This window comes from Chiloscyllium punctatum, chromosome 35, assembly GCF_047496795.1.
Source record: "Chiloscyllium punctatum isolate Juve2018m chromosome 35, sChiPun1.3, whole genome shotgun sequence".
Lineage (NCBI taxonomy): Eukaryota > Metazoa > Chordata > Chondrichthyes > Orectolobiformes > Hemiscylliidae > Chiloscyllium > Chiloscyllium punctatum.
Window position 1 is genome coordinate 23752136 of NC_092773.1, and position 7808 is coordinate 23759943.

The window sequence follows — 7808 nt, forward strand, 5'->3', positions numbered from 1 at the left end:
TTTGCAAAACACTACAGGGAAACAAATTGACAAACAAGGGCGTGTTTGCAGCTAACCTGACTTGTTCGATTTCCCCTCTCTCAGTCCTTTTAGATTTCAGGTGCACCAGACGGGACAACCTCTTGTTTTCTGGAAAGATCCTGGAAGATGGAGGGTTTTTGGGGGTTGGGAGAGCAGATGGGAACAGAGGAGCTAGACACCTGGGATTTAAATGAGGTTTGTTTTTGGGGACAGGGAGGAGGTAAAGGCTGGCTTGCTTACTTCTGAGATAGCCAGGGGAGCTTGCCAGTGAGGGAGGACCGCAGATGCCAGGCATCAGTCCTGCGCCACACTCTCGACAGGGGAGGTAACCTCGCTGCCTCGTGCCCAGGGAATTCGAAGAAACGTGCAAGATGCCAGAGGGTTGGTTGACAAAGCTGAGAGGGCAATCCAGAAACAGACAGGGTGGGGATCCAATTTGTTTCAAAATTTGGATCCTACCCGTCCATCCCGACCCCGATATCCCAACCCAATCTAGTCCCCACCTGCCAGCGCCCGGCCCATATCCCTCCAAACCCTTCCTATTCATATACCCATCCAAATTCCTTTAAATGCTGCCATTGTACCAGCCTCCACCACTTCCTCTGGCAGCTCGTTCCATACACGTACCACCCTCTGGGTGAAAAAGTTGCCCCTCATGTCCCTTTTATATCTTTCCCCTCTCAATCTATGCCCCTCTCGTTCTGGACTCCCCCACCCCAGGGGTAAGACTTTGTCTATTTGTCTTGTCCAAGGAGGACTTTGGGACAGGCAACAATGCAAAATGGCCAAGCAGAGGCTGATAGTCAAGTTTGGTACCCATGGAACAGCCTCAACTGGGACCTTGGATCAAGTCACACTATAGGTGACCTCATTGCACTATCACACACACACACACACACTCTTTAATACTCAAACAGACCGCCTCTCTCTCAGGCATGTGCACATACACACACACTCTTACATACTCAAACAAACAGACTCTTTCTCACACACTCTCTCTCAGACACACACACACACACACATACTTACACACTCAAACAGACCCTCACTCTCACACACACTGTCTCTCTCAGGCACACACACACTTACACACTCAAACAGACCCTCTCTCCCACACACTCTCTCTCTCAGGCACACACGCACTTGCATACTCAAACAGACCCTCTCTCATATACACTCTCTCTCGGGTACAGGCACACACACACACTTGCATAATCAAACAGATCCTCTCTCTCACACACACTCTCTCTCAGACACACGCACACTCTTACATACTCAAACAGACCCTCTCTCTCAGGCGCACACACACATACTCACACACACATACTCACACAGCCACACAGACTCTCCCTCATCACAAGCTCTCTCTCATACAACCCCCACACCCACCCTCTCACAGGCGTATACCCCATCACACTTACAAACACACACCCACTCACACACTCACTCACGCTCCCCTGCATGCACACACATTTACGTTTGTGAGGTGAGTTTGTACTTGAAGAATTACATCCTTTTTTGCTCAAAAACGGCAGAAATCCACGTGAGATTCTGTAAATCCCACTTTAGAAATAGAATCAGTCTGAACTAACCTTGGGATCCAGGCAGACCTTAACCTCACACCTTCAGTGCATTATCTGAGCTTGAGATGGCACATATTGTTAAAGCTATCGTGAGAACGTAACTTTTAAAAACGATCTGTGATTTGCATATGAAGGAACTGAAACTAACGTGATCATACAATAAGATGCAAGACTTAAGCTAAATTTGTTCAATATTTTATTCCATTTCACTGCAATCCTGTGTAAATTCTGTGTCTTATGATTCTGCTCCACAACCACCAGATGAAGGAGCGACGCTTTCCGAAAGCTAGTGCTTCCAAATAAACCTGTTGGACTATAACCTGGTGTTGTGTGATTTTTAACTTTGTCCACCCCAGTCCAACACTGGCACCTACCCATGCCCCCTCATGATTTTCTAAACCTCAGAAAGGTCACCCCTCAGCCTCCGACGCTCCAGGGAAAACAGCCCCAGCCTGTTCAGCCTCTCCCTGTAGCTCAAATCCTCCAACCCTGGCAACATCCTTGTAAATCTTTTCTGAACCCTTTCAAGTTTCACAACATCTTTCCGATAGGAAGGAGACCAGAATTGCACGCAATATTCCAACAGTGGCCTAACCAATGTCCTGTACAGCCGCAACATGACCTCCCAACTCCTGTACTCAATACTCTGACCAATAAAGGAAAGCGTACCAAACGCCTTCTTCACTATCCTATCTACCTGCGACTCCACTTTCAAGGAGCTATGAACCTGCACTCCAAGGTCTCTTTGTTCAGCAACACTCCCTAGGACCTTACCATTAAGTGTATAAGTCCTGCTAAGATTTGCTTTCCCAAAATGCAGCACCTCACATTTACCTGAATTAAACTCCATCTGCCACTTCTCAGCCCATTGGCCCATCTGGTCCAGATCCTGATGTAATCTGAGGTAACCCTCTTCGCTGTCCACTACACCTCCAATTTTGGGGTCATCTGCAAATTTACTAATTGTACCTCTTATGCTCACATTCACATCATTTATGTAAATGACAAAAAGTAGAGGACCCAGCACCGATCCTTGTGGCACTCCACTGGTCACAGGCCTCCAGTCTGAAAAACAACCCTCCACCACCACCCTCTGTCTTCTCGCTTTGAGCCGGTTTGGAAATCTGGAGCCAAAGCTGGGCCTGGGTGTGGGAAAATGTCGTCGGAGAGCCCGCCGGGTTCGGGAGAAATCGGCAGAGGCTAATGTGGTGTTGGCGTTCCGAAAAGCAGTCCCCATTTCGCTAAGTGAGCTCCTCACCGCCCACGCTACGTCCCAACAGTGAAACTTGCATTGCGGATGGAGCTAACTGAATTTGGGAATGAGATTTGAAGTGATGGACGTTTCGAAACTAAAATCAGATCGTTACCAATGCAAGCAGGGGAATGAGTGCTCGGTTCTTGTTCCCACTGGGAGCTGCGTGCTTTCTTGTGTTCGGATGTAGGGGGAGGAGGAGACAGGTCCAAGTGGCCTTATCCGAATGTCGTTGTAACAGCGCCCACATCCATCACTTCCTCAGGAGGTTCATTCCATACCCTCTGTGTAAAATCCGCCCCACGTACCTTTCTTAAATCTCTCCCCTCTCACCTGGAAAAAGTACCCCCTTCACCCGTCCCAGGGAATAGACAACTCCAACTGTACCACCCCCCCCCCGCCTCATGACTTTATCCACCTCTGTAAAGTCACCCCTCACCCTCCTATGTTCCTTACAACTCAAACCTTTCCATTCCTTGCTAAATCACTTCGCAACCCTCTCTTGCTTTAACGGGGACGACTGGAACAGGACATTGGACTCCCAGACGAGGCCTCACCAATGTCCTGTATAACCCCAACGAGACTTCCCAATCCCAAGATCCAAGCAATGAGGGCGAACGGGCCAAATGCCTTCCCTGTGAGAGTTGATTTGGAGATGCCGGTGTTGGACTGGGGTGTACAAAGTTAAAAATGATGCTGCACCAGGTTATAGTCCAACAGGTTTACTTGGAAGCACTAGCTTTCGGAGCGATGCTTCTTCATCAGGTGGTTGTGGGGGACGCAATTGTACGACACCGAACTTACAGCAAAAGTTTACAGTGTGATGGAACGGAAATGATACACTGAAAAATACCTCGATTGTTTGTTAAGTCTCTCATCTGTTTGAATACCATGATAGTTTCACTTCTTTCATGTGTAAATCACAAGACTTTTTTTTAGAAGTTGCATTCTCAGGTTAACTGTAACAATTGGTGTCAGCCCAGATAATGTGTTGAAGGTGTTATCCCCCTGTGTTCTCTGTCTGTGCCATCGTGTTTAGACTGATACTAATCTAAAAAGGGAACTAACAGAGTCTTACATGAATTCGGGCAGTTTTTGAGCAAAGTATAATGTAACTCTGAAAGTACAAATGTATATGTATATGTGTGTGTGTGTGAGTGTCAGTCAGTCTGTCTGGGGTGGGGGGGCGGGGCTGTCAGTGTGAGAGAGAGTGTGTATGTGAGTGTAGAGTGTCTAAGACTGTGAGGGGGTGCATGTGTGAGTGTGTCTGGGGTGGGGGTTTGTGAGTGTCTGTGAAAGAGAGTGTATATTTAAGATTAGATTAGATTAGATTCCCTACAGTGTGGAAACAGGCCCTTCGGCCCAACCAGTCCACACTGACCCTCCAAAGAGTAACCCACCCAGACCCATTTCCCTGTGACTAATGCACCTAACACTATGGGTAATTTAGCATGGCCAATCCACCCTAACCTGCACATCCCTGAGCACTATGGGTAATTTAGCATGGCCAATCCACCCTAACCTGCACACCCCTGAGCACTATGGGTAATTTAGCACAGCCAATTCACCCTGACCTGCACACCCCTGAGCACTATGGGTAATTTAGCATGGCCAATCCATCCTGCACATTTTTGGATTGTGGGAGGAAACTGGAGCACCCAGAGGAAATCCACAGACACGGGAAGAATGTGCAAACTCCACACAGACAGTTACCTGAGGCTGGCATTGAACCTGGGACCCTGGTGCTGTGAGGCAGCAGTGCTAACCACTGAGGCACCGTGCCATCCCATAAACAGCCAATGTAACCAGGAATGTGCAGGCCAGGTGAGATTTGAACCCAGTGCTCCATGCCCAGAGGTAAAGAAACTACCTGTACACCACGAGAGCCCAAGCCCAATTATATGCGTGTGTGTGTGTATGTGTAGAGTGGTCTAAGTCTGAGAGGATGCATGTGTGAGTGTCTGTGTACACGTATGTCCATGTGTGTGCATGTATATAGTGCAATGGTGGTCACCTGTAATGTGACATGAACCCAAGGTCCCAGTTGAGGCCCTCCCTATGGGGGTACCAAACTTAGCTATCAGCCTCTGCTCGGCCACTTTCCTCTGCTGCCTGTCCCGAAGTCCGCCTTAGAGGATGGTCACCCGAAGGTCCGAGGCTGAATGTCCTGGCCCACTGAAGTGTTCCCCAACTGGGAGGGAGCCCTCCTGTCTGTTGATTGTTGTGTGGTTCCCATTCATCCGTTGTCGTAGCCTTTGCTCGGTTTCCCCAATGTACCATGCCTCCAGGCATTCTTACCTGCAGTGTATCAGATAGACAACGTTGGCTGAGTCATATGAGTGACTTCCAATTAAACCTGTTGGACTATAACCTGGTGTTGTGTGATTTTTAGCCATGTGACACAGACTTCCAAGAATGCATCCCGTCGGTCTCTCTGCTCTACAACACTATCCCCACACCGCGGCCCCTAATGGTATAAACCCTACCCCTGTTTGTCGTATCAAAATGAAATGCCTTGCACTTGATCCAGCTGGAACTCCATCTGCTGTAGGCGGAGGATGCCCACAGCCTCTGAAATCGCTCAATCATCCAAGACTTGGAGATGATACATCAATTACTTTGGGAAAATTTTGGAGGGGAAGCTAATGAGACCAAAGGCCTATAAGCATTTGGAAGGGGGGGAAGTGGAGCTGGGATACAAGAGGGAGTGGAAGGGGCGATACAGTTTTCCAAGAAATCCTGTTCTGGGAAAAGGTCCAGAGGGAACGTTCCTGAACAAAGAGACCTTGGAGTGCAGGGTCATAGCTCCTTGAAAGTGGAGTCACAGGTAGATAGGATAGTGAAGAAGGTGTTTGGTATGCTTTCCTTTATTGGTCAGAGTATTGAGTACAGGAATTGGGAGGTCATATTGCAGCTGTACAGGACATTGGTTAGGCCACTGTTGGCATATTGCCTGCAATTCTGGTCTTGTTCTGTTGTTAACCAGAATGTATCGATCCAAATCGCCAACTTAGGGCACACAGTGAGAGTGTTGTGTGCAGTTCTGGATCCCACATATAGGAGGGATGTGATAGCACTGGGTAACGGGGATGGGGGAGCAGAGGGGGATTTACCAGGATGTCGCCTTGTTGTGGGGGGAGGGTGCTGGAGAGTTTCAGTTCTGGAAGAGAGATTGGGAGGCTGGTTTGCCTTAGAGCAGAGGAGATTGGCGGAAGACGTGATGGAGACGGATAAACTGATAAGGGTCATTGATAGGGTAGACAGGAAGGAACTTATACCCTTAGTGGATGGATCAATGACTCGGAGAGGGGTGGGACGGGGGCATAGATACAAGGAGGGGGAAGGTCAGGTCCCATGGTTTCACCCAGAGGCTGGTGGGGAATCTGGGACTCACTGCCCAGGGAAGGGAGTGGGAGCGAGAAAACTCACCTTTCAAATCTCTGCAGAGGAGCACTTGGGAGTGCCATTACTTGCAAGACTATGGCGCTGGGGCCGGTGTATATAGGGCAATGCAGATGGGCTGGATCACTGCTCTCCAAATCACACTGACGGGAGATCAGCGCCCAGCCGTGAGTCCAGCTGTCAGTTGAGTGACCTTCTCAGGGCTGGCCCCAAACTGTGTGTTCATCCTTACTTTGCTATAATGGGGTGACGCTCCGTGCGCTTGCATCAATAACATTCCTTTCTTCCTCATCTACCATTTCCCTTAGCGATAGACGGTCTCATTCACCGCCCTCGCTCCTTGAGGCGATTTCAGGCACTTTACCTGTTCCCGTACACCGGTCCGTCAGCACGCACCGCTGTGTGACGTTTCGAGAGGGTCAGCACTGCGGGAATAGAACGTTCCCGCTCACCTCACCCGAGAAGACAACAAAGTGAGACTGCACGTCCCAAGTTGCAACGAAAGGGGGACGCCGTTTCAGACCGAGTGTTACGGAGCTGTAGAGGTACCGTACCTCTGAGAGTTGAAAATCTAGCAAGGACAAAAGTAAAGCTGAAGTTATGAGTAACTCCCTTAAACACTGAGGAACAGGCAAGTGCAGTAGAGGTAGAAAAACTTAGACTACAATTGAGGAAAATGGAGTTAGAAGATAAAGAGACAGAAAGGAAAAAAACAGGAGAGAGAGAAGGTTCTTAGCTGAGCAAAGAGAGAGAAAAGAAAGAGAGAGAGAAAGAGAAAGAGAGAGATATTAGCCGAGTAAACAGGGAATTTGAACTTGAGAAGTCCGCGATTTAGTTAGCAAAGTCAACAGGATGGAGAATAAAAGAGGAGGTTGCAATATGTATAAATATGTCAAAACTCTGCCACATTTTGATGAGAAAGATGTTGAAGCCTTCTTTATTTCATTGGAAAAATTGGCTCGGCAGATGGAGTGGTCAGAGAATCTACAGGTAACGCTAGTTCAGACTAAACTGGTTGGGAGAGCTAGTGAGGTATTTGCTGCACTGTCAGATGAGGGGGTCAAGAGATAAGAAAGAGGTTAAACAGACTATTTTGAGTGCTTATGAATTGGTACCTGACGGATATAGACATCGGTTCAGAAACACAGAGGAGGAACTGGGTCAGACTTGGGTTGAGTTTGAAAGAATTAAACGTGATCGTTTTGATTTAAAAAGACAAATAGTGACCTCTGGGATAGCTCTTTGCACAGGGTGAATCTTTCTGTGTTGGAGGTTTAAATTAGCAGAGGTGTTCACCCAGTGCTGTAACACTGAGGCCAGAACAGTGGGGGCAAGGGGGGGTGGTCACAGTTTAAGGACACTCGGTGGGACTGAGATGAGGAGAAATGTCCTCACCCAGAAATTCTGGTGCAGAAAGCGCAGGGTGTGGGGGGGCGACATCGAAACTTTTCAAGGAGGAACTGAAAATGGGCATGGAGTCGGATGATCAGCCTGTGATCAGATTGAAGATGGAGCAGGGGAGTGCTCACAAAGTGTCCCGCTGCTTGCAT